Raw genomic sequence first — 10,923 nt, 5'->3', positions numbered from 1 at the left:
GGACACGATCTTCCCGCCAGCTCTACGTCGACAAGAGAAGGGATGAGAACCGCTTGCTCAGAAGAAAGAAATAAGCCCATAAGCAGCGTGAAGTTGAGGAGATCCAGGAATGTTTTAACAGGAAACAGGTGCGGAGCTTTTATAGAAGAGTCAAAAAGAAAACAATGGGATTCACTAGCCGCCCTGGAGCCTGCAAGGATAAGGAGGGGGATACCGTTGTCGAGAAGCAGTCGATGCTAAAAATCTGGAGAGATCAATTTAACCAGCTGCTTAATGGTGATGAAGTCAACGATTCCACCAGCGAGCAGCCACGTCAAATCTATTTGGTTGACGATCTAGAGTTCCACCCACCCGATCAGAGTGAGACCAAACTTGCCATCACCAGGCTGAAGTCGAACAAAGCGGCCGGTGATGACGGCTTGCAGGCGCAGATTTTTAAGTACGCTGAAGCATATGGTAAGGAGCATGATTGATGACTAAAATTTGGTTGGAAGAAAGATCTTGTCCAGTGTATTATGTGAACGCCTGAAGCCATTTACAGATGAACTAATTAGGCCTTACCAGTGTGGCTGCAGGCCTGAAAAATCTACCATCGACAAAATTTTCACTCAAAAATGCTCATTGCTGCGTCAAAATTGAAAGGGACTCGACCTTCGAAACCACCAGAGGCTGCTATCTCTAATGTCGAGTCTAAGGCGAAAAAATGGTTATTGACATGAACGATTACAAAACGGAGTATTTACTGTCATCAAATAGAGTCGATTCACATCGTAGACTTGGTCAGAACGTGACAAGGCGTTCGGTGCAAACCGGTACAACGTCGAAAACAATGTCGCTCGAAGACCCGAACTACACAGGAAAACCATAAACGATAAGATTCATGCAGAAAGTTACCTTCACTCTGGAGTCAAGCCGACTGCTGTGAAACAGTCTTTATGTGTCTGCCGAAATACAAACGCTGACTGATTCAAGCAGAAACCGAGGTACTTTACTTTTGCCTATTAATCTTTGCCCGTGAAGATCAACAATGACTCTAGTTCTTGGCCTTATAGCCAACGATATATTAAACAGAATTGTATCGGTCTTTCGGGCGTATATGAAATGAAGCTATAAGCGAAATTCAATAACCTCAACCTTTCTGCACGTAAACGCAATCGTCTTAGTGTTACTGCTGAAAAATACCGTCGAATTAACGAAATATTTGAAAGAAGTTACATTACCGCTGTATACAACAAACTCCCTACAACATTCATAAGGAATATACAATAATAGTTTGCTGCTCAGTTTAGATAAAAACCCTCTACTAATACTGTTTCGGAAGCCGCTTGTTTTCATTGTTTTTTGATTTATTCTATTGGAAATTAAAACCGAGCTTAGTAGACACGGCATGAATTGTGTAATGTTCCACTTTAAACCCGAATTATGTACCCGAAATTATTGTGTTAGATTATCTTCCTACGTCCGAAATTGGGTTCAAGGGTGAACTAATGGGCATTCCTAGCAGTACGTATCACTGTTAAATTGTTTTAGGGGAGGAATGCAACTGACTTATTCGCTAGAGCATTGTTTATAAAAATAACGATAAAACGATGGCATGAGACCTTGCGGCTGTGTTTTTTGAATTCTATCCAGAAGACTCAAGTACGTTATTGGGGCTCCAACCCAAATATGAGAGTTATACTCGAGCTTAGGACCAATAAAAGCTTTGCAAATTATAGCCAGATCAGAAGAGGTAAAAAACTTCTTGCATCGTCGGAGAAACCCTAAACACTTAGCAGCATTTTTGGCGATGTGAAATATGTGATCACTCTACAACAAGTGGTTTGTGATGCACATACTTAGGACTGAAAGTTGTTCAATCTCCTCGATGCAAGTACCATGGATAGTGGCAGTGGGGGAGGTTTACGCATTGAGTTTTCGAAGCATTAAATTCTACACGGTTTTTGAATCCCCATTGAACAATGCTGTCAAGATCAGAATTTAATGAGCTTATCACACGCTGCTGTTGGTAGTCCACATCCGAAGAACAAGGACGAGAATCTAAAGACGAATATGAAAAGTAATAGGAACTGTATTCAGCGAAACATTGTATTGGGTTAGAAGTAGTAGACCGGAGATCATTTATAAAAATGAGGAAGATAGTTTATTTTGTGGACATCAGATTTGAACCCTTCCAATACTATTTGAATTGAATGGTCCGCTAATTCCTAACCCAACAAAGAAGAGATTTATCAGTACCAAAAGCACTCATTTTCGATAAGAGATCTTGATGCCAAACTCTATAAAATTCCTTTGAAATATCAAGTGCAAAAATCTTACTTTCTCTAAAACGATGTAAAGATTTGTTCCACTGTTCGGTAAGATAAACAATGAGATCACCAGTGAACCTATTGCAACGAAAGCTGTACTAACGGTCATAAAGAAGCTTCCGTTCTTCAAGATATTTCTTAAGCTGACAATTGATCAGCGTTTCCATGACCTTGGAAAGAAGGGATGTAAGTGCAATTGGACGATAATAAGATGGAGAGGAGGATTTGCCTTTTTTAGGGACAGGCTTGACAAATGCAGTTTTCCATCCAATCGGAAGGAGATCAGTAGAATAGGAGAGATCGAAAAGCTTACGCAGTGGTTTTGCCAGCGTTGAAGAACACCCAACGATAGCGGAGATACTATCCGGCCAGCGGATTTATATTGAATTGAATAATGTTTTTAATATTGAATTGAAGATCTTGAATAAACGATAAAAGAAGGGAGTTCTCTGATCCCAATTGTGTCATTTCATTTCGAAGGTAAAGTGATGAAGGCTCTGTTTCCCACAAGTTGTGGTTGAGGAGAATGCAAACATTCATCGTGTACACTTGTAAAAAAGCAACTTCCACTGTCTCCACTTCCTCCCTCGGATATTGAATTATATAAAAGTAATTGTAAAAGATGGCTTCTTTTTTCGGTTTAAGAAGAATGCTTCTGTTTTATTCTCTTCTCTAATGTTTGAAACACGAAAGGTTATTTACCTGAATATCTTGTTGATTTTGGGAAACATACCCAGGTCACTGGAATTAACGGATTGAATCTTGTTGTCAATCAACAGATTGATAGTTCTTGTTGACGACTTTAGTTTCCTAATCTACAGGTAGTGACAGTTCTATACGCAATTATCATAACTCTATGGGTTCTACGTACACAACGGTATTTCAAAATTAACATTATTTAAATCTACCTACGCCACTCAATTTAGTATTAAGTTGCCTTTTAAATGCCTGAAACAAGCCTTTAATTCCATAGTGCTACTTATAGGAACTATATCGCAAGTATTGCATTCGTGAAAAATTTCGAATCAATACGATGTAGAAAAGTCAGAAAAAGTGGGTCCCCGATTCTGTCCGTCTGTCCTAGCCGCCACAGCCTAATCCACTATGCCGATTGAAATTAAGGTTGGCAGCCTATTACCTTAAGGCGTTTTTTTTTTAAATTTTTTAATACGAAAAATAATAGCAGTCCTCATACAAATTTTTTGGTTTAAAATTCGATTTTTTTCAAAAATAAACCGATATTTTTTTTAAAATGTTCTCTGAATTTTTTTCCTTATTCGGCTTCTTTCTATAAGAAAAACACATATTAGTATTGCTCTAGAAGGGAACCTCTTATAAAACCGTAATTTTGTTTTTAAATTTTCTCAAGAACTTATCTTGAGTTTACAATAAACTTCCCTTTCAGTGTAAGCTCTTGTCGATGGCCAAATTTTCAAATTGATGATGATTTTTGACGATAAATGTCATTATTTTTGTTCTAATTTAAAAATTTTTTTTTCCAAAATAAAACTTTTAAGATCTTAAAAAAATTAAAAAATTCAACTTTTTTGAAGTGAATTTGCTTTTGATGTTCTAAAACTGAGATTTAAACCTGAATTTCAAGAAATGTCCCAAAACAGCAAAAGTGACACTTTTGTAAAACTAATGGCTATTTCAAAAACACAATGCACGTTTTATATCTATTGATAGAAAAGCTTTGAATCTCTTGAGAACTGAAGTGAAAAAAGAGATTGTGAAACGTGTAATGTGCGACTGCCACAAAAAAGTTTCATCACAACTTATTTGTTTACCATAATTTGTTTTTATTTTATATTTCGAGAAATTATAAACTTCAATGGGATCATTTCCTTAAATTTTAGAACTCAACATTTCTCCCTCTACAATTTTCAAGTTTTGTTGATTTCTCAAAGATCAAAATATTTTTTAGCATCAGCTCTAATCTTCGACCAAGCATACTGATAGCGATAGTTATTCTAATAACAGACTCTCGAAAATTAATTTCGAAAAAACAACGGCAAAAAAAGCCAACAAATTCTTGACATCAGATCTTTCTCATTTTTTGGGTTTTTGATTTTTTGTAACGTTTTTCGCATTAATAGAAATGGTAACAAAAAAGAGGCTGAGATGTGACCCACACTGATAACTTCTCATACCTCTGCCGATTTGTCTTGCTTAAAAGTTTGTAGGTTTTCGTGTTGGGTTAAAAAGTTTTCAGTTGAATTATTCTTAAAAAATTTAAAATTACTAACAATATTTTTCATATAAAGAAATAGTTTGGTTTGAAAATCTAGTTTTGTTCAATAGATTTTTAGTGGAAAACAAATTTTTACCAACTTTAGTAGCATTTCTTAAAAGTTTTGTATCTATAGATATAAAAATCAATGCCACTTTTCGTTGTATAATGTTATAACTCAACAATGCCTTTACCGATTTGACTAATTTTGGTCTTAAATTATTCGTAAAAGTCCAGAGAAGGTTTGTACGTAGAGAAAATTTAAAAAATCTTGAAATCTTTGAAACCGTTTCCAATAATACAGGTGGATTATATTTCTTCGATGCACCTGGTGGTACAGGCATAACCATTGATTTAGATCGGAACACAAAATTGAATTGGCACTTGCATCTTCGGGAATTGCTGCTACATTACTAGATGGTGGTCGTACCGCACACTCTGCATTAAAATTGCCATTGAATGTATGGGTGATTGAAACTCCAACTTGCTTTTTCGAGAAATTCTGCTATAGCAAAAGTTCAGCGATTAACGTCAGTTATTTTGTGGATGAGTCCACAATGGAGAATCAAAAATCAATAGAAGCATTTAATCGAACAATGCAAGATCTACGCGGTAATCAACAGCTGTTTTGGCGGTGCTCTGATATTGATGTCAGGGGACTTTCGTCAAACATTGCCTGTCATTCATCGATCAACTCCCTACAGATGAAATAAACGCCTGTTTGAAGTCATCAGTTCTTTGGAGATATGTACGAAAATTGGCACTGAACATTAATATCTTGTATTCACCTACATAATGATGCAACTGCCCATGAGTCATCAAAACAATTGTTAGAAATTGGTGATGGAAAAATACCAATGGACAGTACCAACGGATTGATCACTTTACCGAACAATTTTTGTACAATTGCGCAATCTATAGATGAGTTGATTGAATGTGATTTTCCGAATATTATTCATGATTAGAGAAATCATAATTGGTTGAGAGAACGCACCATTTTGGCACCGAAAACCATTCATATATCAATGCCATTAATTTTCAAATTCAAGCGAAACCGCCAGGTGTAGTCACAACACATAAATCAATTGACAGTGTTATGAAACAAGATGAGGCAATGAATTGTCCAATTGAATTTTTAAATTCATTGGAACCGGCTGGTATACCACCATATTCCTTGAATCTGAAAATTGGTTCTTTGATTATATTAATAAACTGTGTAACGGCACCAGATTGGCAGTGAAAAAGTTATTGCCAAATTTGATTGAAGCTACAATCTTAACTGGTTATCAAAAGGAAAAGTGTGTTTGATACCGAGTATCCCTATGATTCTAACCGATGACATGAATTTAAAAAATTACAATATCCTGTCTGTTTATCATTTGCGATAAATAAGGCCCAAGAGCAAACACTTCACGTTTGTGGTGTCAATTTGGAGGAATCATCTTTTTCACATGGCCATGCCTGTTCCAGAGTCGGTACCCCCCAACTGTTTATTTATTCATGCTCAAAATGGAAAACTAGACTCCAAGTTGGGGGTTGTGCCGTTTACTGTTGACAACTAACGCAAACGAATAAAGGACAACAAACTTCGGATATGCACGTGGAATGTTAGGTCCCTTAACAGACCACGTGCGGCCCTAGACCGCTATAAAGCAGATATCACCGCCATCCAGGAAATACGATGGGATGGGCCTGGCAAAAAGAGGATGAAAAACTGCGATATTTACTATGGTAACTGCTATAACGAAAACCAACAGCGCTTATTTGGATGTGGCTTCGTCATTGGAGCATGACTTAAGCAAGAAGTTTTGGAGCTATAGGTGCATCAACGAGAGTCTCATGGCCATACGCATCAAGGCTAAATTCAGCAACATTAGCCTGCTATGGGCGCACGCCCCCACAGAAGAGAAACACATAAGAATACCAAAGATATGTTCTCCGAGCTCCTGGACAAAACATGTGAGCAGTGCCCTAGCTACGATATTAAAATAGTCCTGGGCGATTTTAATGCCAAGCTAGGAAGGGAAGACATAATCTAGAAGAACAGCCTGCACGACAACACTTCCGACAACTGATTCAGGCTCATAGATTTTGCTGCGGGGCGAAAAGTCATGGTAGCCAGTACACGTTTTCCACACCTCAACATCCACAAAGGTATCTGGACTTCCCCAGATCAATCTACCTTAAACCAGATTGACCATATTGCGATCGACGCCAGACACGCTTTCAGCATCATGGATCCGAACTTTCCGAGGAGCTAACATCGACTCGGACCATTACTTCGTTGTAGCCCAGGTAGCACTTCGGGTTTCCAGACCCAAGGCAAAACAGAGAGGTGCTGGGAGAAGATACAACGTCGAACGGCTACTGTAAGATATAGTAGGAAGCAAGCATGCCCAATGAATGGAACCACAGTATTGTTTGCCCGATACTGAAAAAAGAAGACCCTCTAAACTGCATCAACTATAGAGGAATCAGTCTACTTAACATCGCCTACAAAATCTTCTCTGCCGTAATATGTGAACGTCTTAAGCCCATCATCAACTATCTGATAGGTCCTTATCAGTGTGGTTTTAGACCAGGAAAGTCCACGATTGATCAAATATTCACATTACGGCAGATCCTGGAAAAAACCCAAGAACACCAAATCGACACCCACCATCTTTTCATCGATTTCAAGGCCGCATATGACAGCATATACAAGGATGAGTTGTATAGAGCCATGTCTAGTTTTGGCATCCATGCCAAACTCGTCCATTTGTGTAGGATAACCATGGAGAATTGGAAACAACTTAACAGAACCTTTCGATGTCAAAAAAGGTTTTAGACAATTTGATGCGCTGTCATGCGATTTCTTAACATAGTACTTGAAAGAGTAGTGCAGAGCTCACACGTCAACACTCGAGGCACTATCTTTCAAAAGTCTGTCCAATTACTTGCAATATGCTGATGACATTGAAATAATCGGAAGAACTCAGCGTGATGTCAATGGGGCTTTTATGAGTATTGAGACAGAGGCGTCAAAAATGGGTTTAACGGTTAATGAGGGCAAAACAAAGTACATGCTGTCGTCTAGAAAGGACATACAACACCGACGTTTTGGTCAAAACATCACAATCGACAGACGTATCTTTGAGGTAGTCAAGGACTTCGTCTACCTATTCTCCGCTGTAAACGCAGAAAACAACACCAGCGCAAGCGCTGAGATCAAACGCAGAATAACTCTTGCTAACCGCTATTTTTTGGACTAAGAAGGCAATTGAGTGGTAAAGTCCTCTCTCGAGGGACGAAAGTGTTGCTATATAAGACTCTTATCATCCCCGTCCTGCTATACGGTGCAGAAGCATGGACAATGACAAAAGCGGATGAAAGCACCTTGGGTTGGTTCGATAAAAAAGTTCTTGGTGTGATCTACGGTCCCGTATGCATCGAAGGGGAGTGGAGGAGAAGATGGAACGACGAGCTGTACGGGCTGTACAGTGACGTAGACTTAGCCAGAAGGGTAAAACTGCAACGACTAAGACGGCTGGGTCATGTAGAGCTCATGGAAACCAATGCTCCGGCCTGGAAAGTCTTCGAATCCACACCCACAGGACAGCGCAGTAGAGGAAGACCGCGGATCAGATGGCGCGCACAAGTGGAAGGTGACCTCACCCAACTTGGAGCGCGAAGCTAGAGACGTCAGCTGTGGAAAACAAAAAACAAAAACACCGAAAGCCACGAGTAAACAATTTTCAATTTTGATTTGTAAACATTTTTTTCCAATAAATAAATTAAACGTCAAAATTTCGCAAGCAATTAATATACCGGACAATTAAATTAAGAACGAAAAGAGTGGAGAATTGTACTAAAAAATCTAGTACAGCTATCCACTAAAATGACACATTTCGTTGTTCAGCAGCGTACTGAAAAACGAAAAGCACAGCGAAATTTTTCGTTTATGATTTCGTCATGTCATTTTTGTATGGGAAATTTCGTTTCGCATCAGCAGCGTACTAGGCTTAAGCCTAGGCTTACTAGACTAGTACTAGATTTTTTAGTACAATTCTCCACTCTTTTCGTTCTCAATTTAATTGCCCGGTATATTAATTGCTTGCGAAATTTTGACGTTTAATTTATTTATTGGAAAAAATTGTTTACAAATCAAAATTGAAAATTGCTTACTCGTGACTTTCGGTGTTTTTCATTTTAATATAGATAGAAGATGACAGAACTCTACACAAATATTTTTCCGTTGTGGTTTTCGTTTTAATTTCGCTCTACACTTGGAGACCACCGAAAAATTTCGTTTCGCATCAGCAGCGTACTAGGCTTTAAACGTTAAAAACTTTATTTTTCGGGTCACAAAATTGTTTTGGAGATAAAATCATTTTGTATTCCTAAAATTTTCGTAGTGACAATTTTTTTTTTTAGTTTTTTTGATTTATAAAAAACCGTTAAATAGATTTTTTCGAAAAATATACTTCTTCTGTATCACGTTACAATATATTATATACAATTTAATTTAAGTCTCTAGTGTTTTTGGTTCGTAAGATATTTAGGTTTAACCAAAATGTTCAACTTTTTGTTTAAACTGCTATGGTAAAAAAACTGCAAACACAATTTTCTTGAGAGCCCTTTCTGCACCTTCCTGCCTTTTTATCTGTATAACAAAATTTGTTTAAAGTCAATATCTCCTCTGGTTCTTGAGCTATGGACAACGAAAAAAACGTCGCGAACGTATGGACGTACGGACGTACATTTTAGGTTGAGATACACAATATGTTATTTAAATTTTGTTAGCCTTCTTTACAGAACATTTTGAAGAGGTATAAAAACTCATCCATTTGTTAAGCATATGACCCCCCCCACTCATTAAATCTGGATCTGCTCTTGAAGGTATAAACTAAAGTCTTTGTATATGAAAACTTTTCATATACAAAACTAAAGTCTAATTAAGACGCAATAACTGAATCAGGCTTTGTGATTCATATCCCAGCTGATTTTAAATGATCATCCCCTAAAATATTTTCGAGAATTTAATTAAATGAATTGAAAACAAAAAACATTGTTTTCTTGTTCTTTAATAATTAAAAATAGACTAGTAGGTACACTTTCAATAATTCAATTCATTCTTACAAAATACAGCTTATCAAACACAAATTATAATAAATAGGTTAACACTATACACGGATCGGATCCTATTGACAATTTCCCTTTCCTTGGCAACAACTTCCTTTGGATTCTGTTTCAGGTTTTTTATTGCACTTGCAATCTTGACCCTTGCAACAGGTCTCACCGCACTTTCCACCGGCACATTTGCAATCTAAAACGTAACAAACAGAATTAAAATTATTAACAAATAATATTTAACACGCACTGATTAAGGTTTCACGCAATGTTTGAATTGATTTGATAACGTAGAAGAATAATTCACTTACCAGTTTTACAACCTCCACAAGGCATTTTGATTAGATTATAATTATTATTATTTTTTTGGGAACGTTTAATCAATCCACGATCGTGCTTTGTCTGAATGATGTCACAATTAAGCGGGCGTCAGGTTTTATACAAAACAATCTTTCGTGCGGTGTGCAATATTTTAAGTTGTTAGCAATTTATACGACTTCACTACATATACCAACTTTAGCCATATAGCTTCGCAGCCATCAACTTAACGATCGTAAACTGTTTTTTTTTAATTCCATGTTTTCGTTTGAGATATGATTCATGATGATGATGACGTTGAGGCCGTGTGCAGCTATCAATATCTGGTTCAAAAATGATATAGGTAGGTAGGTAAGGTATTAAGGTAATATCAAAGAGGTTTGTTGTGTTGATGGGAAGTGACACGCAATCCAAACTTAGTATTAAATTGTACATAAGGCATATTTGCTGATATAAAATACTTATAACTTTAATATAGAAGAAGAAGTACCTAAGTATACCGTTTATGATAAGAAGACAGAATTTTTATAATTGAGTCAAAGGTAAACGAACTCTTGAGTAGGAAAAATACACTTAATGGAATATGAATTGAGGAATTGCTTCGATATTAACGTTATAAGGGCTTTTTAATAGGGGCGGATAAGAAATTTAACAAGCTTATGAGTTGTGGTATTTTTGAACTACAACAATACTTCAATTAAAAGTAAAACTATTTTAGTAAATTTTCACTTCTCCAAAATAAAACCGTTTTGGATAAAGAGCTTATTTTTAACTTCCCATAGGAAGTTATTGGGCGCATTCACAAAGCTATTGGCTACGTAGTCATAATTCAACTAGCTTTGTGAACGCAAAATTACACTACAAAGCTAGTCAATTCGGAACTGTCATATTAATGACAAATACAAACATATAAAATAAGAAACATTTGTGTTTTCAGAACTTTAAATAGTTTTT

The 10,923-nt window shown here is 36.8% G+C and overlaps 1 long non-coding RNA gene across 1 annotated transcript; it reads right to left on the bottom strand.

Annotated features, from left to right (window-relative positions):
- Window positions 1-9,589: 9,589 nt before the first annotated feature.
- Window positions 9,590-10,700, bottom strand: LOC129939739 (uncharacterized). Its single transcript, XR_008780574.1, has 2 exons — window positions 9,963-10,700; window positions 9,590-9,847 (listed from the first exon to the last, which is right to left on the bottom strand). It is a non-coding gene; the product is annotated as an uncharacterized LOC129939739 (long non-coding RNA).
- Window positions 10,701-10,923: the final 223 nt, after the last annotated feature.

Source organism: Eupeodes corollae, chromosome 1, assembly GCF_945859685.1.
Source record: "Eupeodes corollae chromosome 1, idEupCoro1.1, whole genome shotgun sequence".
In the NCBI taxonomy this organism is placed as follows: Eukaryota; Metazoa; Arthropoda; class Insecta; order Diptera; family Syrphidae; genus Eupeodes; species Eupeodes corollae.
Note: the sequence above shows the minus strand (reverse complement) of the source record. Positions and strands in the feature narration are given on the sequence as shown.